The 23,233-nt window shown below is 39.7% G+C and overlaps 1 protein-coding gene across 1 annotated transcript in view; it reads left to right on the top strand.

Annotated features, from left to right (window-relative positions):
• Positions 1 to 23,233, top strand: part of PRCP (prolylcarboxypeptidase) — a 91,760-nt gene that overhangs the window by 2,857 nt on the left and 65,670 nt on the right. The window lies entirely within an intron of this gene.

Here is a 23,233-nt window from a genome sequence, read left to right as displayed (position 1 = left end):
CAGTTCTGTATTTCTGGGAGCCTTTGAAAAGATAGATGACCTTCCCAGGTGGCATAGTGGTAAAGAATCTGCCTGCCAAGGCAAAAGATAAAAAAGATGGGGGTTTGATTCTTGGGTGGGGGAAGATCCCCTGGAGTAGGAAATGGCAACCCAACCCCAAATTCTTGCCTGGGAAATCCCATGGACAGAGGAGCCTGGTGGGCTACATTCCATGGGGACTCGAAGAGTTGAACACGACTGAGTGACTGAGCTCCTGAGCACGAGTGCCTGCATGCATGTGAAAAGATAGGCAAAGATTTGGGAAACGTTGGAATTAGAAGTGCAAGAGTCTGAGATTTGGCTTTAGGAGTTAGATCAGAATTCCAACTTATTAATACTAGCTCTGTGACCTTGGGAAGTTTCATATACCTCTCTGAGCCCAATTTCTTGACCTCTGGGGGATTTGGTGGTGGTGAAATGAGGATAGATGACATGTCCCTAACAAAGTATTTGGTCTCGAGTAGACACTTAGTAAATTGATAGTTACTAAGGGCCGTCTAGTCAAGGCTATGGTTTTTACAGTGGTCATGTATGGATGTGAGAGTTGGACTGTGAAGAAAGCTGATCACCGAAGAATTGATGCTTTTGAACTGTGGTGCTGGAGAAGACTCTTGAGAGTCCCTTGAACTGCAAGGAGATCCAACCAGTCCATTCTAAAGGAGATCAGTCCTGGGTGTTCATTGGAAGTACTGATGCTAAAGCTGAAACTCCAATACTTTGGCCACCTCATGCGACGAGTTGACTCACTGGAAAAGAGTCTGATTCTGGAAGGGATTGGGGGTGGGAGGAGAAGGGGATGACAGAGAATGAGGTGGCTGGATGGCATCACTGACTCTATGGACATGAATTTGAGTGAACTCCGGGAGTTGGTGGTGGACAGGGAGGCCTGGCGTGGTGTGATTCATGGGGTCGCAAAGAGTTGGACATGACTTAATGACTGAACTGAACTGAACTGAACCTATGTGAATTTTTAATGGGAATTTGATATAGAGGGATGATGTGAACTTCTAGAATAAGAAATCATTTTCAACCCAGAAATTTAGAGATTATGAAGAAGAGAAAGCATTCTAGTTTTAGCAGGAGTACTAGGAAACATTTTTTTCTTAGGCAACTCTCTAGGCTTCAGTTTCCTCATTTGTAAATGGAGAGGTTTGGACAAGGACCAATGTGTTTCATATTTTACTGAAAAATTAAGGCTTTTCGGGGAGCTGTCTCAGAGGGATGGTGAAGGCTCATGTGGAAACCAAGTTAGGGTACCCCAGAATCCCCCCTCTCTGACTTCTTTCAGGATGAGATTTATATTTTTATTTGTTTTATATGCTGGGATTTTGCAGAGTTCCATAACTAAAGTTAAGTTAAAGGGAAACTACTGGAATGGATATCTATAATCCTTATAGGAATGGTGAGAGAACTATCAGCAGAAAAGGGGGGGAATGAAAATGTAGAAGAGACTGAATCATCTCTTAGGTCCTAATTTATATTCCTTCATTGTAAATTTCTTTCTTGACCACTTCACTCTTTAGATAGAAAAGGCCAGTTCTTTTTCCATTTGTGGTGATTTTTGTTTGGCCTTATTCAGCCATGTTTTACCTTCTGGCTTGTATTTAGTTCACATTTTAGGACCCAGATTCCACAAATAGATTTATTACCATAATAATAATTTTCTTTGCATCAACTCCAATTGAGTTTTATTTCACTGTTTTGAGAAAGACTTTCACATATGTACAAATGTGTTGTATAATAATTGTTGTGTAATAATGGTTTTATAGTAATTGCCAGTTTTCCTGGACCATAAATTTTTAGTTGGAATTGAAAAGTATGTGTAAACTCAACTTTAATTTTTTTAGTTAGAGCACATGAAGTACTTTCATGCCTTTTAATGATAAACATTATTATTGTACCTAAGACTTAGTCTATATTCAAGGTTTAATTTTCATTCAACTTTATAATGATTTCTTTATCTGTTGTTATATCTGTCTAAGCTATTCCCAGTTGTCCTTATATTCATGCAAACTCCATGAATGGTCTCAGTAAAAAGGCTTAGACCTCCTTCATAACTCTGATTACTTGTAGAATAAAGGTCAAAGTCCTCCGTATTGTTTCTCATCACATGCTGGTCTTTCAGCTTCATATCCTGCCATAGGTCCCCACCTCCTTCCACCTTCTCCACACATACACTTTTAGCAACATAGAACATAGACTTAATTGAAGTTTACTGTGTGAGAAATTCTGTCTGGAATACCTCCCTCTTCTCCACTAGTTAAATGCATACCTCTGTCCCAGCTGAAATATCACCTTTTCTGTAAAACTTTCTTGATTTTAGTTGGACTTTTTTCACATTTACTATTTTGTGTCTCCTCATCTAGATAGCATTACCCATCATGCAGAAGAGCCCATAAAAATATAAAGTACAAAATAAATATTTGTTGAGGGAGTGAATGGATGACTACCCAAAGAAAGCCCAAACAAGGTCTACCATCATTTAATTGACACAAATCATCTATTTATTTTCCTTTTTAATCTTTTCCTTCTATTTTTTTTTAACCATTTGTATTTCCTTTTCTTTCACAGTCTTCAAATGTTGATTTGTTAGGAATGTTTGATTTTTTTTTAATCAAAAATAACTGAATCAGGAGACCAGAAAGGATAACACATCACTTGGGCACATCAAGGGCTCTGCATGTATGTGTGATAGGGCTTCCCTGATAGCTCAGCTGGTAAAGAATCCGCCTGCACTGCAGGAGACCCCAGTTCAATTCCTGGGTCAGGAAGATCCTCTGGAGAAGGGATAGGCTACCCACTCCAGTATTCTTGGGCTTTCCTGGTAGCTCAGCTGGTAAAGAATCTGCACCTGGGTTTGATCCCTGGGTTGGGACGATCCCCTGGAGAAGGGAAAGGCTACCCACTCCAGTATTCTGGCCTGGAGAATTCCATGGACTATATAGTTCATAGGGTCTCAAAGAGTCGATGCGAGTGTTGTAAAGGGCTCTTTGGGATGTGTGACTTGTGTTTATTCAATTTCCATGGTTCTCATTACCCTCTTACTCCCACCCTGGTCCCTCAGAACCGAATGTGAATCCTGAAGGCATTTTACTGTGTGATGTAATGGGGAAGGAGAATGGGTCCTTTCAGGCTGTTACTTTCCTCACTGGTGAAAGTAGAAATCAGTATCTACTGTATTAGTCAGGGATCTCTAGACAAACAGTTAGCAGGGTGTGTGTGTGTATGTATATCTCTTTCTTCACGGAGAGGGATTGATTTATTTTAAGAAATTGACTCATGTTGTTGAGGAGCCTTGTAATCTGCAGGGTAGGCCTGTGGACTGGAGACCCAGGGAAGAGCTGCAGTTTGAGTCCCAAGGCAGTCAACTTGCATAATTCCTTGCTCAGGAGTAGTCAGTCTTGTGCTGTTCAGGCCTCACCTAATTGGATGAGACCCACCCACATTATGGAAGGTAAAGCTGCTATAGTCTAAGTCTACTGTTTTAAATGTTAATCCCATCCAAAAAAAACACCTTCACAGAAACATCTAGAATGTTTGAGCATTCTGGGCACCATGGCTCAGCTGAGTTGACATGTAAAATTAACCGTTGCATCTACCTAAGGCTGTTGTGAGTGTTAAATATGGTAATTCAGGAAAGCACATGCACAGTGCCTGGAACATTAGGAAATTGAGGCTCTTAATGAAGTAAATGGTGGTTCCTCCCCTGCTGCTGCTGCTGCTAAGTCACTTCAGTCGTGTCCGACTCTGTGCGACCCCTTAGACGGCAGCCGACCAGGCTCCGCTGTCCATGGGATTCTCCAGGCAAGAACACTGGAGTGGGTTGCCATTTCCTTCTCCAATGTGTGAAAGTGAAAAGTGAAAGTGAAGTCGCTCAGTCGTGTCCGACTAGTAGCGACCCCATGGACTGTAGCCTACCAGGCTCCTCTGTCCATGCGATTTTCTAGGCAAGAGTACTGGAGTGGCTTGCCATTGCCTTCTCCGGGTTCCTCCCCTACTGTGTCTTTAAACCACACTCTCTGTAGTGCCATGCATTTCAGGTTGATCTACATGCTGACACTTGTGGTAATGCCTCTTCTAGAAACCTAGTGGTCAGTCATCTATACTCAACTATTCTTATTTAACTACTGACCGGTGTTTATGTGAGAAATGTGCATCCTGGCTCAGCCTGAGCTCTTGGCTGCTGACTCCTGCAGGGCCTTCCTACAGCTCCTTCCTCGTCTGTGGTGAGACCATCATGGTAGATGAAGCAATTTTGATTTATAGCTTACAGTTCTACTTTCAATTCCTATTCTGGGTTTCCCTTTCTTGTCATGGTGGCCCTAGTGAATGTCTAGTAAAATGGAGCTGTGTCAGGTACCTTGGAAGGGCCTATTGCTTTTTCTCCTCCTGTTCTTCTTTTCATTCTTCCTTTCTCCTCTTCTTACTGGTTCATCTATTGATGACCTTCCCCTTATGCCTGGAGCATACTGCCACAAATATTATACGAATTCTGAACTGATTGCTATTTTTACTCACAGAATCATTGTCAGAAGAGGTCATGTAGTTCACCCCTAAGCTATGATGAATTGATCTTGATCAAAACTGTTGAGGATTAGGAACTTGATAGAGCTTGACAACCATACAGGTTTGAGAATGCATTCTGTTTCTAACGCTACCTGAGTAATTTCAGACAAGTTACTGTGAGCTTCTATTTTTATAATCAGCAAAATAGGGATAATTATACTATTCATCTCACAGATTTGTTGTGAAATAAGCTGATATGTGTAAAGTGCTTATTTAGCACAGTCTAGATCCCTTGGTAAACACTTAGTAAATGGTATATGTTATTTTTATTTTATCTTGCAGTTTCTTCATATGTCTTTAACTTCTTCTCTGGGGGCTTCCCAGGTGGCTCACTGGTAAAGAATCTGCCTGCCAATGCAGGAGCTGCAGAAGATGGGGGTTCGATCCCTCGGTGGGGAAGATCCTCTGGAGGAGGAAACAGCAACCCACTCTAGTATTCTTGCTGGGATCATCCCATGGACAGAGGAACCTGGTGGGTTGCAGTCCAGGGGGTCACAAAGAGTTGGATACGACCGAGCACCTGAGCAAGTCCCTCCTCTCCTCTCAGAATAAAATATTTAAGTCATTTCGTATGGTATCTAAAATAGTTATTCTGGTAAATATGAAAGTCTTTGTGAATTATTTTCTGTTACTTAACTAGTACAAATGTTTCTTTTTTCCAGTGGCATGTAGTATAGTACACTTATAAATAAGGCATAGAAATTAACTTTTTTCCTCACTTGAAATTATTTTCTTTCACATAAGACTGATACATAAAAAAAGGCATATGAAGCTAATTCCACTTTTTTCCTGTACTATTTTGAGTTTTGGTAAATTGTAGAGAGAAAAATGTATGATAATAATTGTATCCTTTCAGGTTTTTTCAACTACCTCCTTGATAATAGTACTAAATCTAATACTGTCTTTCTAATAGCTGAGTTTTGAATATTTTACCAAATAATGCTAAAATGTAGTTTCAATAAAAGTTAATTTTAGAGTTTATACTGTCAGGTGGTACAATGGTGAAGAATCTGCCTACAATGCAGGAGACACAAGAGACTCAGGTTTGATCCCTTGGTCAGGAAGATCACTTGAGTAGGAAATGGCAACCCACTCAAGTATTCTTACCTGGGAAATTCTATGGAGAAAAGAGCCTGGTGGGCTACAGTCCATGGGGTCACAAAACCTTGGACATGACTGAGTCACTAAGCATGCATGTTTATATCCATCTGCATATTACAGGGATTTTTATGCTTTAGGTACATAAAACACAACATTTTCAAAATTTGGTTGCTAGTATCAGCCCTGCTACTAACTTATATTACTATGTTGGGCAAGTTGCTTCACTCTAGATCTCAGTGTACTAATATGTAAGATGAGAAGATTAGATCTGCTGATCTCTGATGCACCTTTAATTCTGTTCATGAGTACCTCCTATCTGTAGGGAATTATATCAAGAGTGGATATATATTAATATATCAGGTAGGGTTGTGGGGACAAGTTCTGTTTTTTGCCCTACCATTAATTGCTTTTGGTAAATGCTGCTGCTGCTGCTAAGTCGCTTCAGTTGTGTCTGACTCTGTGTGACCCCATAGACAGCAGCCCACCAGGCTCCTCTGTCCCTAAGATTCTCCAGACAAGGATACTGGAGTGGGTTGCCATTTACTTCTCCAATGCATGCATGCACACTAAGTTGCTTCAGTCATGTCCGACTCAGTGCAACCCTATGGACAGATGAGACCTCAACAATTTTTCCATCTCAACTATGAGTAAGATACAGACTCAGATCATGTAAAATGTTTTTTTAAATTAAAAATTAGCTCTCCCACTGATACAATATTTATAACATTGAGCATTGTATTTATGTTTATGTAAACACTTCACACATATTAGCTCATTAATTCTCCCATTGACCTCATGTGGTTTTGGTACTGCTATTCCCAATTTACAGATGGAGAAACTGAGGTACTAAGTGTATTCTAATCACTACCTCACTCTGCCTGTTAATATTTCTACTTGAATCTGTAGTTCATTTTTTCTTAGGATTTTTTTGGTCACTTAATTTTTTTAATTGAAGGATAATTGCTTTACAGAATTTTGCGGTTTTCTTTCATACATCAACAAAAAACAGCCATAAGTACACCCATGTTCCCTCCCTCCTAAACTTCCCTCCCATCTCCTTCCCCATCTCACCCTTCTAAATTGTTACAGAGTTTGAGTTCCCCTGTTTGAGTTCTCTGAGTCATATAGCAAATTCCTATTGGCTATCTCGCTTACATATGGTATTGTAAGTTTCCATGTTACCATCTCCATACATCTCACCCTCTCTCTCCTCCCCTCCCCCTATGTCCATAGGTCTGTTCTCTATGTCTGTTTCTTCATTTCTGCCCTGAAAATTAATTCATCAGTACCATCTTTCTAGATTCCATCTATATGCATCTGTATATGATATTTATATTCCTTTTTCTGACTTACTTCACTCTGTATAATAGGCTCTAGGTTCATCCGTCTCATTAGAACTGACTCAGATGCATTCCTTTTTATGGCTGAGTAGTATTCCATTGTATATATGTACCACAGCTTCTTTATCCATTCATCTGTTGATGGATATCTAGGTTGCTTCAGTGTCCTAACTATTATAAATAGTGCTGCAGTGAACATTGGGGTACATGTATCGTTTTCAGTTTTGGCACTCATGCCTAGAAGTAGGATTGCTGGGTCACATGATGGTTTTATTCCTAGCTTATTAAGGAATCTCCATACCATCTTCCATAGTGGCCATATCAATTTACATTCCCACCAGCAGTGTAGGAGAATTCCCTTTTCTCCTGGATCTATAGTTCTGACTCAGAACCAGACTCATCTGGTTAAATGACAACTTTCTCCTTGTGGCACTGTTACCATTTTTAAAAAAATTACTGAGAGTCTATATGTATGGCAGGCACGGTTCTTGAGACAATAGTTGTACTGCTCACGTGGAACTTATTTTCTGGTTCAGTTCGGTTCAGTCGCTCAGTCGTGTCTGACTCTTTGCGAACCCATGAATCACAGCATGCTAGGCCAAGGAAGTAGATAATAAGCAAATAAACATTAAATAAATAAGATAATTATGGACTGTAATGATTGCCTTGAAGGAAATAAGCAAGGTGATGTGTGCTCAGTTTTGTCTGACTCTTTGTGACCCCATGGACTATAGCCCACCAGGCTCATTTGTTCATGGAATTTTCCAGGCAAGAATACTTGAGTGGGTTGCCATTTCTTACTCCAGAGCATCTTCCCGACCCAGAGATCAAATCTCTGTCTCTTGCGGCTCCTGATTGGCAGGAGGATTCTTTACCACTGTGACACCTGGGAAGCAAGGTGATCAGTTCAGTTGCTCAGTTGTATCCCGACTCTTTGCGACCCCATGGACTGCAGCACACCAGGCTTCCCTGTCCATTACCAACTCCTGGAACTTGTTCAAACTCCTGTCCATCAAGTCAGTGATGCCATCCAACCATCTTATCCTCTATTGTCCCTTTCTCCTCCAGCCTTCAATCTTTTCCAGCATCAGAGCCTTTTCCAATGAGTCAGTTCTTCCCATCAGGTGGCCAAAGTATTGGAGCTTCAGCTTCAGCATCAGTCCTTCCAATGAATATTCAAGAAAAGAAAAAGAAAGTGAAGTCGCTCAGTCTTGTCCAACTCTTTGCGATTGCATAGACTGTAGCCCACCAGGCTCCTCCTTCTATGGAATTTTCCAGGCAAGAGTTCTGGAGTAGGTTACCATTTTCTTCTCCAGGATAATAATCCTGAATATTCAGGATTAATTTCCTTAGTATAGACTGGTTTGATCTCCTTGCAGTCCACGGGACTCTCAAGAGTCTTCTCCAACACCACAGTTCAAAAGCATCAAATTCTTTGGCACTCAGCCTTCTTTATGGTCCAACTCTCACATCCATACATGTCTACTGGAAAAACCATAGTTTTAACTAGATGGACTTTTGTCGGCAAAGTAATGTCTCTGTTTTTTAATATGCTGTCTAGGTTGGTCATAGCTTTTCTTCCAAGGAGCAAGCGTCTTTTAATTTCATGGCTGCAGTCACCATCTGCAGTGATTTTGGAACCCAAAAAAATAGTCTCTCACTGTTTCCGTTGTTTCCCCATCTATTTGCCATGAAGTGATGGGACAGGATGCCATGATCTTCATTGTTTGAATGTTGAGTTTTAAGCTGACTTTTTCAATCTTTTCCTTCATTTTCATCAAGAGGCTCTTTAGTTCCTCTTCACTTTCTGCCATAAGAGTGGTGTCATCTGCATATTTGTGGTTATTGATATTTCTTCCAGCAATCTTGATCCCAGCTTGTGCATTGTCCAGCCTGGCATTTCACATGATGTACTCTGCATATAGGTTAAATAAGGTGATATGTGTGTATACATATGGGTGTACAGTGGAATGGAAAGGCTTATCTCAGGAAGGTTTCCCTGAGTCTTTTTTTTTTTTAATATTTGTTTAATATTTGCGTCAGGTCTTAGTTGTGACATGCAGGTTTAATTGTTCTGTGGTATGTGGGATCCTAGTTCCCCAACTAGGGATCAAACCCATGTCCTCTGTACTGCAAGGTAGATTTTTATCCACTAGACCACCAAGGAAGTCCCTGGAAGAGTCTTAACTGGTCCTCCTTGCAACCTGTAGTTCCTCCTCCACTGCAGTCCCCATGGGCCACATTAATCACCTCCCCTTCAGTCAAACTACTCTTCTTCTCAGGACCTGCAATGTTTCCTGATTGTTTGCTTTCTCAAGAGAAAAATCTTGTAGTGTTTGAGGCCTTCCACCCTTTGGCTCCAACCCACCTTTTGAGTTTGCTAATCTGTTCTCCACACATGCTCGTTTCTTTCCTGTTTCTGTGTTTTAACCCACATTGTTCCCTTTGCTTGGAATGCCTCTCCTGTGCCTCTTTCCTCCTTTATCAACCCCTTCCATTTTTTAAGCCCCATCTCAGACACTCCTCCTCCAGGGCCCAGAAAGTGTGTAGTCAGATCTTTCTTTGTACTTCTCTCATGGCATTTGTCTTAACTCTAGCCTTGTGTTAAAACCTTTTGTTCCCCTTTCAAAGCAGGAAGTCTATCTTGTAAGTATCTGTACCCCATCACAGCCCTTTGCACATTGTTTTACTTAGAATGTCGTTTGCACAAATGTTTTTTGAATCAATATCTCTCCCCTTCCCTTTTCCTGCTTCCCTGCACATTGAGGTAAGGAAGGGGTGTGTATGCATAGGGAAGGGAATGCATGCATATGGAAACTTGATTCCCAACTGTCTAAGATGCTTTGAGGGAACAAGGTGGGAAGCCAGGCAAATAAGAACTTGTTTTCATCCTCTTATTTTGCTGATCTAGAGGCGAACTGTACTGACCTTTCTCTCAGCATATCTACAGAGAAGGGTCATGAAGGGAGTGCAGCAATCCCTGTATGTGTTTGGATGTGGGCTGAGGGAAGGGTGATGAATAAACATTTCAGGAACAATATCTCCTTAAAAGCTACTTCTGTGGTGATTGTGAAGTGCCTTTGTTTATTAGAGAGCTAAAGTAAAGGCAGTATTTTTATGGGTTTTTTTTGCTTTAATTTGCAAACAGAGTCTAATTAACCATGTGTATTTGTAAATACTTGCTATCTATTGTGTATGAGTCAGTTAGTTCCAAGTTGCCTGTGGTGCTGTGAATGGAGAGAAACAGCTGCTGTGTCTCTGTCAGGCTCATGATGTTCTCTTTCTTGCTATTTATATTGTGAGAACTGTCCACATGGCGTTAGGAAAAGACAGTTTTATTAAAGTCAGATTTCTTTAGGAACTTTCCCACAGCAGCCCTGCAGTTTGGTTGTGTGATAGAATTTATATGTACGAAAGTATAACTATTATAGAAGTTATGATATCTAACATTTATAGAGTAAAGCAACACAGTTATATATTCACTTGACATGTATTTATTGAACTCTTCTTATGTGCCATATACTGTCAGTAGCTTGGGATAAGGGGAAAGCAAAGACATACTTCATGAAGCTTACATTTTAATGGGAAAGAAGATAGTGATAAGTAATTACAACTATGATGTGTGTTTTAAGGAAATAATATGTTGTGGGAGCCATAGTAGGGTCCTAAGACTTGGGTATCAGGGAGGCCTCCAGTCAGCAATGGTGTTAAAGCAGAGGCAGGAAGCTGAGGAGGAATTACTGGCCAGGAGAAGGGAGGCGATTGAGATTTCTGTCCAAGTAGAGGATATATTGTGTATAAGATACTAATTTAGAAATGAGCAGGAGGAATTGAAAGGAGGTCAGTAAGACTGAGACAGGGCAGAGGTGATGAGGCAAGAGGTGGGCAGTCAGCACTGTGAAGTCAGTGTTACCATTTCCACTTACACACTCTTGGTGTGGATATTCCTTCTTTGAAGTTTTCGTTGACTTTAAGAACATGACTTGGTGTTGAGTTGCTGTGAGACATAGCACTGCTCTGTTCACCAGGATATGACACATTCACCTTGTGACAGGTACTGCTCTTCATATGCTTATCTTTAACCCTGCACAGAGCTACTGCATCTATTTTACAGAGGAATAAAGGGCTCAGAGATGAAGTAATTTATCCATGATCACATAGCTGATAAATAATAGCATCAGGATTTAAACTGAACTTTGGTGTCATCGAAGCCTGTATTCCACTTTGCCTCTTTACTAGCTGTATTTCTGGAATAGATAGAAGATTTTGTAATTTATGATTTAGAGATAGTTGTAGAAGTCACATTTGTAAGGAAATCCATATTAGACATTAATAAAGTTGAGGAATAAGGAGTTTCAATTATCTTTTTTTAATAGCAAGTTGGGTAATTTTGGAGAGTAAAAAAAATCATGACAGAAGTTTTAACAATACAGAACTTTCTTCTGGCCTTGATTTTGTATAATGGAAAGAAGAATTTAAATGAATGAGTTATATTTTAAATGAATTACCATATGATCCTACAATCCTATGCCTTGGCATATACCTGAAGAAAACCATAGTTCAAAAATATACATGTACTCCAAGTCACCTAAATGTCCATCAACAGAGGAACAGATAAAGACATGGTATGTGTAAATACACACACACACAGTGGAATATCACTTAGCCGTAAAAAACTATGAAATAATATCATTTGCAGCAACATAAAGAGACCTAGAGATTGTCATACTGAGTGATGTTAAGTCAGAGAAAAATATCATATGATATCATTTATATGTGGAATCTAAAAAAATGTTGCAAATGAACCTATTTACAAAACAGAAATAGACAGATGTAGAAAACAAACTTATGGTTACTGGGGGGAAAGCGAGGTAGGGATAAATTAGGAGATAAGGGATTGACATATACACTCTACTATATATAAAGTGGATAATTAATAAGGACCTTCTGTATAACACAGGGAATTCTCAATATTCTATAATGACCTACATGGGAAAAGAACTGTAAAAAAGAGTGGATATATGTATATGTATAACTGATTCACTCTGCTGTACATCCGAAACTAACACAACATTGTAAATCAACTATACTCCAATAAAATTAATTTAAAAAATGAATGGGAACTATTTTAGTAGCAGAAGGGGACTATGCCACCTAGGGTAAAACATACTAGGAGATATATTTGGGTGACTGTATACATTCTAGAGCAAAATATATTAAGACACCTCCATTGATGATCACTAAAAGGCACTCACTGGGAATAAGAGGACATCCGTGGTGTCTCAGATAGTAGAGAGTCTGCCTGCAGTGCAAGAGACTGGGTTCGATACCTGGGTTGGGAAAATTCCATGGAGAAGGAAATGGCAACCCACTTCAGTATTCTTACCTGGAAAATTCCATGGATGGAGGAGCCTTGCAGGCTAGAGTTCATGGGGTCGCAAAGAGTTGGACACAACGAGCAACTTCATTCTCTCTCTCTCCATGGGAATAAAGGAATGAGGTCACTACTGTAGAATTTTGTCCCCTTAAACTTGGCACTTAATATAGTTTACCATAAATCTATTAGTAGATCCTCCATTTTAAGCTTTTTAAGCAGTCCATGTACAAAATTTGGCTTGGGATAAGTTAATTAGAGTTCCTATAAAGGTCCCTAATCTATGCTACATGGACTAGTCCCTGGCATATCTTTTCCATTCCACTTGCAGAGGTCCTTGAATGTCCCCCCTCCTACCCAGTAACTCCAAAGGACACAGGTCACTGTTTGGCACTCTGCTTTTGAAAGTCTCCCAGTCTATGGATTAGGGAGTTAAGTCCAGTTAATTCTACCTAAGTATTTTATTCTTTAAAAGTCTGGATATTGGTCTCATCTTTAAACATAGTGTTTAGAATAATAGTACTATTCTCCCATTTATTTAATAAAGTGTTATTGTTTTAAAGGATATTAGACTGAAAATTTAAGCTAATCTCTTTAATCACTTTTATAAGTCCAGCTGTTTGAGCCATTGTTTTCCCACCTGGGAGTAAATAAGTAGTTCCTTGAGATATGGATTTATAATCTTTAGCATATGAAGTGATGAAGGGGATATCACAGATTATTTTAAATTTCTTTATAAATCAGTTCAAAAATCTAAAATTACCATGTTTCATTGCTGCAGTATGTACCTTTCCTCAGAGCTACATGATTTGTACATCAGTGAACGTGTACTCCTGGGTTCGACCCCTAGGTTGGAAAGATACCCTGAAGAAGGGAATGGCTACCCACTCCAGTATTCTGGCTGAAGAATTCCATGGACTGGATAGTCCATGGGGTCTCAAAGAGTTGGACATGACTGAGTGATTTTCACTTTGAATACATACTAAAATACATTGTGCTGTAGCACTGGTTACTGGTGACTGGACAGAAAGTCAAAAGCAAAAGCATATCCCATACTAGACCACAACATATTTGATGTTTAAGAGGCTCCTAATGTTACCAAGTCACTACCCAAGAGAACTGAAAAGGTTTTCTTTTTGTTAAATTTTACTTTGTTAGGTCATTAAAAAAATTATTTTTTATTAGTTTTGGCTGTACTAGGGTCTTTGTTGCTTTGCATGTGGGCTTTCTCTAGTTGCTGAAAGCTCAGACTACTCTTCATTGTGATGTGTGGGCTTCTCATTACAGTGGCTTCACTTGTTGTAGAGCTCTGGTGGTTGGGTGCTTGGACTTAAGTAGTTAAACACTGGCTCAGTAGTTGTGGTGCACCTGCTTAGTTGCCCCATGGCATGTGAGATCTTCTCAGAGCAAGGATCAAAACTCGTGTCCCCTGAATTAGCAGGTACGTTCTTATCCACTGTGCCACCAGGGCAGTCCAAGGTTATGGGCTTTTAAATGAACACTAAGAATAAATTCGGAGAAGGCAATGGCAAGCCACTCCAGTACTCTTGCCTAGAAAATCCCATGGATGGAGGAGCCTGGTAGGGTGCAGTCCGTGTGGTTGCTAAGGGTCAGACACGACTGAGCGACTGCACTTTCACTTTTCAGTTTCACACATTGGAGAAGGAAATGGCAACCCACTCCAGTGTTCTTGCCTGGAGAATCCCAGGGACGGGGGAGCCTGGTGGGCTTCCGTCTATGGGGTCACACAGAGTCGGACACGACTGAAGTGACTTAGCAGCAGCAAGAATAAATTGCTAAGGTTTCATATTACTAATTTCTTCCTCCTAAGTGGCAATATTAAACACATGACACAAATCGTTGTGTATGTTTGTGTGTGTTTGAAAGTGGTTTCAGACTTGGGAGGTGAATGCTAATAATATACTACAAAATATATTAATATACCAAGTTCTCACTTTCTGTAGGCCCTTGGTGGGCACTTGCATGAATTTGTTATCCAAATTAATCATCACAAGACACATCTGGGTCAGGAACAAGACAAGGGTGCCCATTCTCACCACCACTATTCAACATAGTTTTGGAAGTTTTAGCCACAGCAATCAGAGAAGAAAAAGAAATAAAAGGAATCCAGATTGGAAAAGAAGAAGTAAAACTCTGACTGTTTGCAAATGACATAATCCTCTACATAGAAAACCCTAAAGGCACCACCAGAAAATTAGTAGAGCTAATCAATGAATATAGTAAAGTTGCAGGATATAAAATTAACACACAGAAATCCCTTGCATTCCTACACACTAACAATGAGATAACAGAAAGAGAAATTAAGGAAACAATTCCATTCACCATTACAATGAAAAGAATAAAATACTTAGGAATAAATCTATCAAAAGAAACAAAAGAACTATATATAGAAAACTATAAAACACTGATGAAAGAAATCAAAGATGACACAAATAGATGGAGAAATATACCACATTCATGGATCAGAAGAATCAATATAGTGAAAATGAGTATACTACCGAAAGCAATCTATAGATTTAATACAATCCATATCAAGCTACCAATGGTATTTTTCACAGAACTAGCACAAATAATTTCACGGTTTGTATGAAATTACAAAAAAACCTTGACTAGCCAAAGCAATCTTGAGAAAGAAGAATGGAATTGGAAGAATCAACCTACCTGACTTCAGACTATACTACAAAGCTACAGTCATCAGACAGTATGATACTGGCACAAAGATAGAAATATAAATCAATGGAACAAAATAGAAAGCCCAGAGATAAATCCATGCACCTATGAACACGTTATCTTTGATAAAAGAGGCAAAAATATACAATGGGGAAAAGACAATTTCTTTAACAAGTGGTGCTGGGAAAACAGGTCAACCACCTGTAAAAGAATGAAACTAGAACACTTTCTAACACCATATACAAAAATAAACTCAAAATGGATTAAAGATCTAAATGTAAGACCAGAAACTATAAAACTCCTAGAGGAAAACATAGGCAAAACACTCTCTGACATAAATCACAACAAGATCCTCTATGACCCACCTCCCAGAGTAATGGAAATAAAAGCAAAAATAAACAAATGGGACCTAATTAAACTTAAAAGCTTTTGCACAATGAAGGAAACTATAAGCAAGGTGTCAAGGCAGCCTTCAGAATGGGAAAAAATAATAGCAAACGTAGCAACTGACAAATAATCTCAAAAATATACAAACAACTCATGCAGCTCAATATCAGAACAATAAACAACCCAATCAAAAAATGGGTCAAAGAACTAAACAGACATTTCTCCAAAGAAGACATACAGTTGGCTAATATCACTCATTATCAGAGAAATTCAAATCAAAACCACAATGAGGTACTATCTCATGCATGTCAGAATGGCTGCCATCAAAAAGTCTACAAACAATAAATGTTGGAAAGGGTGCGGAGAAAAGGGAACCCTCTTACACTGTTGGTGGGAATGCAAACTAGTACAGCTACTATGGAGAACAGTGTGGAGATTCCTTAGAAAATTGGAAATAAAACTGCCATATGACCCAGCAGTCTCACAGCTGGGCATACACACTGAGGAAACCAGAATTGAAAGAGACATGTGTACCCCAAAGTTCATCTCAGCACTGTTTATAATAGCTAGGACATGGAAGCAACCTAGATGTCCATTGCCAGACAAATGGATAAGAAAGCTGTGGTACATGTACACAATAGAATATTACTCAGTTATTAAAAAGAATGCATTTGAATCAGTTCTAATGAGGTGGATGAAACTGGAGCCTATTATACAGAGTGAAGTAAGTCAGAAAGAAAAACACCAATTCAGTATATTAATGCATATATATGAATTTAGGAAGATGGTAACGATGACCCTGTATGTGAGACAGCAAAAGAGACTCTGTGGTATAAGGCGAGGGTGGGATGATTTGAGAGAGTAGCATTGAAACATGTATATTACTATATGTGAAATAGATGACCAATCCAGGTTCGATGCATGGAACAGGACATACGAAGACAGTGGACTGGGACAACCCAGAGGGATGGGATGGGGAACCCAACCCTTCCCAACCCCAAGGAAGTGGGAGGGGGGTTCAGGATGGGGTTCAGTTCATGTACACCCATGGCTGATTCAGGTCAATGTATGGCAAAAACTGCCACAATATTTGTAGAGTAATTAGCCTCCAATTAAAATAAACAAATTAATTTTAAAAAGAAGGATTGAGAGGGAGGGGATATATGTATACTTATAACTAATTCATGTTGTTTTACAGCAGGAACTAACACAATATCATAAAGCAATTATACTCTAATTTAAAAATAAATTTAAAAATTAAAAAAAGAACATCTAGGATAGTCATTATTATTTTTAATTTTACATGTAAGAAAACAAGCCCAAATATATGAAGTACCTTGTTGAAGTTCAGATAGCTCTAATAGATGGCAGAATTGGCATTCAACTCAAATCTGTCTTCAAATTCCCTTCCCTTTCCACTTCATCACAGAACATTTGTGGTGTTTAGGAGGAAAAAAAACCCCAGATTTTTGAAAGATGTCCTTGGTACTGGCTAGATTTTATTAGTGCAAAAGCACTTGTGTGCGTGTTCAGACCTTGACACACTGGCATTTTTGATAAGTTTTCCTGTTGTTATATGACTAGCATGTTTGGTTAGCATCATTGTGATATAATAACCTAATTTAAACAAGGAGCTGCAACCCAAACAATGGCTGTGATTCAGCAGATAGGAAAGTGAGGAAGTACTTGTTATCATTTGTCAGTTAATTTTTATTTTTATGCAGTTTGAACCAAGGGTCACACTGCAGATACCGTGCTTTAAAACTGTCGGAAACCTCTGTCACTTCCTGAGCACTGATGGCCTCTTCCTTTGAGGGCGCCGCTCATACAACAACTTTGGAAAGCAGTGGTGATGACTCCCTTCTCCTTGGCATCAAATGCTTCCTTTCTCTCGACAATGACCGGCACAGCCAGTGAAGTCCAAAGCAGGCTTTTTTTCCCCTCCTTATGTAGTGTAAACTATATAAATATCCAGAAAATGACCACACTTTAAAAGAGAAGGGAATGCATATTTACTGAGCATCTCTCCATGATCTCCTCAAAGGCAACAACCTTGAATTTCGTTAATCTGTTGATCTGGGAGGCCACGGCATCAAGCTCTGTACATGTGGGACTGAGCTGATGGAATGAAACTGCATGTTATGTCCTGTTTTGTTGCAAACATTAAATGCAAATATCTGACCTTAGGCAAGGTGTGGAAGGGTCTATTGCTGTTACTTATATACCCCCAGTGCTTTGGTCTATCTCTGAAGAATGTGAGTGTTACTGTGGTGAAATAGATGTTGGCTGAGATTCCAGGGGAATTACTTTCCAAAAAATATGGATACATGGTCTTTAAAGATTTCCAGAAAGGCTTTTTGCAGTCAAATGCTGTAACATTGCCAAACCCTTTTAATAATTTGCACTGTTAGTCATTTATCTGTAGTCTCTCTTCTTCATGTGACTTTTCTCCACTCCACATCCCAGACATACTTACTCTTTCCTCTTGGTCTTCTTGCAAAGCTTTATTCTCAAAATACTTCTTCAATTTTGAATGTATCTGGTCTGTTTAACACTCACTTGTTCCCTTCTGTTAAAAAAATGTTCCCCTTTCAGGAAACTAATGGAAAAGTAGTGATGTCTTCTATTGTTATTTTGCTCCTAATGCTTACTCCAGTTCATTTACTGTCCTACTCTTATCTTTGATTACACATATCTAACAAGTGCAGGCAGCTCTAGTTGATGTGCGGATTCCATGTTATTTCATTTTAAAATAATAAACTGACTGACCCCACGCCTCTCAGGATATCTTGACTGTCTCATCCCTTGCTTAGCTTGTATAGGCTTAGAAAATGGAAATGAATTTTAGGATCAACCTTTAAAAACATATCAGTTCAGTTCAGTCACTCAGTCATGTCTGACTCTTTGCGACCCCATGGACTGCAACACGCCAGGCTTCCCTGTCCATCACCAAATCCTGCAGCTTGTTCAAACTCATGTCCATTGAGTCAGTGATGCCATCCAACCATCTCATCCTCTGTCGTCCCCTTCTCCTCCTGCCCCCAATCTCTCCCAGCATCAGAGTGTTTTCTAGTGAGTCAGTTCTTCACATCAGGTGGCCAAAGTATTGGAACTTCAGTTTCAGCATCAGTCCTTCCAATGAATATTCAGGAGTGGCACTTGTTATTATATTTTGCCTAGTGCTATCAACATGGCATAGATACTGCCCACTCGAAGCAGAAATGAGTCATAGAGCTGGGCCCTCTTGCAGTGCTGAAGGTTAATTCTTTAGGTTTGCAGATGTGGAGAAGAAACTGGGGCAGCTGGGACAGAAGGCATAGAGAGGGGGACGGCATCACTTGAGGTGCTAAGTAATTATTTTGCCAACAGGTATGGTGTTTCAGTATCTTAAGAACTGGCTGAGTGTCAAGCCTTGGTTCTTCCAGATAGTGAGTGCCTAAGAATAGGATGTTGCTTATATTGCTTGCTGCTGCTGCTGTCACTCCAGTCGTGTCCGACTCTGTGTGACCCCACAGACGGAAGCCCACCAGGCTCCCCCGTCCCTGGGATTGCTTAGTATCCCTCATATGGCTACGGAGGTACAACTCAGGAGTATAAGAATTCATAACAAGATAAACTTTTATAAGAAGCATTAATGTTTTATTACAGATTGCATAAGACTCCCTTCTAAAATTCCTTTGACTTTTTTCTTTTCACGTTACTGTTAATGGCACCACTTTCTTCCTGATCATGCAGGATAGAAAACTTCTGATTTATTTGATTGCCTCACTTTTGCCTTCATGCCCAAAATCCAGTCAATCACCAAGACTGTCCATGATTCCTTTCTAGTTTTTGCCCCTTTCTTTACACCCTCAGGGTTCTTACCTTGTATGGGCCCAAAGTAAACTACTATATTAGCTTCTTGAGTTTCTCTGTTCTTTCCGCTTCAGTCGAGGCTAGCTGGCATTGTTTCTTTTTTTTCCCTCTTCTCCTCTTTTCTAATCCAGGTCTTACTGGGAGCTCTTTAAGCCTCACTTCCTCAGGAAAACCTTCCCTAATTGACTCAGCTTAGCATGAGCTATCCTTCTCTGGGCTTCCCTGGTACTTAATGTCTGTAGCATTCATTTGGCTGTTAGCTATGCTCTACGTTGTGAAATGGCTCTTGTTGCCTGAATTACAATTACATCTTGGAATATGATTTAATAGGTAATTCTCCCTCAAGTAGAAAGTCCAAGAATTAATACACCCACAAAAGCATAATGACCCAGGCTATAGATTTTTAAAAATTTCTTAATAGACATAAATTCTGTAGCTGGCTTTCTGAATAATGTGCAATTTTGTTAAAGAGAAATGCTGACTGTGACCCACTAAATTGAGTTTATAATCCACTATTGGATCACCATCTCCATTTTATAAAACAACTGTGGTGCTGGAGAGGACTCTTGAGAGTCCCTTGGACTGCAGGGAGGTCCAACCAGTCTATTCTAAAGGAGATCAATCCTGGGTGTTCATTGGAAGGACTGATGCTGAAGCTGAAACTCCAATACTTTGGCCACCTCATGCGACGAGTTGACTCACTGGAAAAGAGTCTGAAGCTAGGAGGGATTGGGGGCGGGAGGAGATGGGGACGACAGAGAATGAGACGGCTGGATGGCATCACCGACTCGATGGACATGAGTTTGAGTGAACTCCGGGAGTTGGTGATGGACAGAGAGGCCTGGTGTGCTGTGAGTCATGGGGTCGCAAAGAGTTGGACACGACTGAGCAACTGAACTGAACTGAACTGAAACTATATGGGCCTTACAAAGATGAATCTTTCTCCTGTAATGGAGAGGTTAAGTCCTAGAAGCAAAAATCTTTACTACAGGGTGAGTGTAAAGTATTGTAGGAATAGTAGGTAGCAGGGGAGTTCAGAGGAGAGAGAACTTCAGGGTAAAAGCTGCTTCCTACTCTAGGAAGATGAGTCTCTTTGGGGAAGAAGGGACTTTGGTATCCCTTATAGATTTTTCCTTTGGTAGTTAAATAGTCCGTTTCAGGGTTTTTTTTTTTTTTTTTCTTTTCACAAGGGCATGCGAGATTAATACATATTCATTTACTCTTTACTTACTCATTGTCTTATTTTCCTCCTCAGCGTTTATGTGCTTGTATAATAACAGGGCTTGTAATTTAAGTTTTCTGATATGAATTGTATTTCTAAATACTAATGAGGAAAAGCAGAATACCATAAGGGAGAAGATTTATTTCTTGTTTTATACTCATCCATTTTGTGGATGAACAAAAAAAAAACTTGTTAAAATGGGAAACTCGTAAGAGGTACTAGGCTCTGAGATGAAAACACCATCACTTGCTAAGAGTGTTAATTACCTTTTCACTGTAAGCTTCTTGAACTGTAGTTGTAAAGGGAGGGAATGTTGTATAGTAAGTAATATTGACACACTTCAGTTCCTACCCCTGAGTAATTTCCCTCAGAAGATGTTGTTTATTTTCCATTGATTTTTTTCCTTTTTTAAAAAAATTATTTATTTTTGGCTTTGCTGGGTGTTCATTGCTGCCAGCTTTAGTAGTTGCAGCTCAGAGGCTCCGTAGTTGTGGCTCCCAGGCTCTAGAGCCCAGGCTCAATAGTTGGGACACATGGTCATAGTTACTCCTTGGCATGTGGGATCTTCCAGAATCAGGGATCGAACCCATGTCCCCTGTATTGGCAAGAGAATTCTTAATCACTGAGCCTCTAGGGAAACCCTCCCTTTTCGTTCGTTCTTTTTTTAAATGAAATGAGACTTTGAAGTGAAGCTTTTCTTGGTTATATACTTTGTGGCAGACTAAGACCATGGCCTCTCTGAGAGCAAAGATTGTACCTTTTATTCTTCTATCCAGGGTAGCCATGTACTTGCTGCTCTTCTACCTTTTCAAGGTTGAGCAGGATTTTAACCTGATAATTTTAGGATCTGTTCACAGTTCCTGAGGTTATCTGTGTTAGTTGCTCAGTCGTGTCCAACTCTTTGTGACCCCATGGACTGTAGCCTGCCAGACTTTTCTGTCCATGGAATTCTCCAGGCACGCATACTGGAGTGGGTTGCCATTTCCCACTCCAGGGGATTTTCCCCACCCAGGGACTGAACCCGGGTCTCCCGCATTGCAGGCAGATTCTTTACCATCTGAGCCATCAGGGTAGATCCTCCTAAGGCTAACACACCTGGTAAAAAGCTAACAGAGCCTTACTGGTGGCCCCAGGGGCCCAGAACAGTGTTAACTGGTGTGGCCCACACCCAGCCTAGGTTACTTGGTCTTCTGATGTCACGTCACACTTCTCCCTTTTTCTCCTCAATTCAACTCAACAGTCATTGATGAAGCAAGTCCTGTGCCCATTGTACTTTTTGCTATGGGGTTCAGGCATGAACAAGGAAGGGGAAGCAATATGGCATGGTGGGAAAAATGCAGCCTCTTTACTTCCTGTGATGAGCAAATGAAAGAATGTACATTTAGTCCTTAGTGCAGTGCTGCCCTATTCACAGGGCAGGTGGGAATAACACACATGGTTTTAATCAATAGATTCTAGTATCTTTTCAGATTACTTTAGAGTTTTTCATAGTATAGCAGGTGTACAACATGTGTAAATAAGTAACTACAGAGCAAAAGCCACACTTGAAAAGCATTATAATAGAGCTAAAAGTACCATGGACACACAAAGCAGGAAGGCAAAGGAATACTTCTTTTAGGAAGTGGCATTGAATAGTAGAATCCCCTTTTTATACAATTGACATACCTGACTGAAAGGCTGTGGAGATTAAAGGCTTCGTTAACTGTTGTCTGCTCTAAGACTTCTTTTCTGACCACCCTATTAAAATTAAGCTCTCTGTTATATTCTCTGTCAGTCAAACCTGCAAAACTGCAGTTTCTAAGTATTTCTTTATTTGTATATTTGCTTCTTTATTACTTGCCTCTTTCATTAGATTATAAGCTGTGTGAAGGCAATAATCATATCTAGTTTGTTCACTGTTTTATCTCTAGCACTAACCACTGCTAGGCACTAGAGAAATACTTATTAAATGAATGACTGTCTTTAACCACTGACTGTCATTTATCTGTATATCCTATTAGCTCCAGGGCAGTTGTTATACAGGATGATGGCGCAGTGACAAAAGCACCTGAAAGTAATCAAAGGAGCTACTTGGTCGTGTTTGAACTTGCTGTCATTGTTCTGAGCTTTTTGGTTTCAGCTGAGGATATCCTTTTCCTTTCCTTTATCTTTCTTACAGTGCCCTTATCATTCAGACCGGATGAATGCTGAAAACAATGAGTAGTCTATAGAGTATATTTTTAAGGTGATGATTAAGAGTCTCTAGAGCCCATTTTATAGTGACACCGGGACTGAAAATTGGATGTTGGAGTTCCCCGGAGGAAAACTGTTGCTACTTTTTTCTTCAGTTGCTTTCTTTTGTGGAGGATCTTCATGTGGACATATTGTAAAGTTTAATTTGGAATGCTAAAAACCTTTAAAGTCATGTATTAGTCAATATAAGAAAAACTTATTTTAAGCAATCTCTAAAGAGAGAATGCTGTAAGTTGTCTGTTTCAGCAGTTCTCACAGTGTTATTCACAGAAGATCCTTTGTGGGGCAGGAGGAGTTGTATTTTAGCATTGCGTAGTAGTATCTTCTTTGTATATATTACTTAAAAAACAGTAGTTTATTGTTTTGACAGAGTAACTAAGTAGAGATTGTGGTCCCTGATGTCTTGTCTCACCAGAGAGAAACAGA

Source organism: Moschus berezovskii, chromosome 25 (genome assembly GCF_049115385.1).
Source record: "Moschus berezovskii isolate FMDL1 chromosome 25, NW_MosBer_1.0, whole genome shotgun sequence".
In the NCBI taxonomy this organism is placed as follows: domain Eukaryota; kingdom Metazoa; phylum Chordata; class Mammalia; order Artiodactyla; family Moschidae; genus Moschus; species Moschus berezovskii.
The sequence above is the reverse complement of the archived record's forward strand: the minus strand, read 5'-3'. Positions and strand labels throughout refer to the sequence as shown.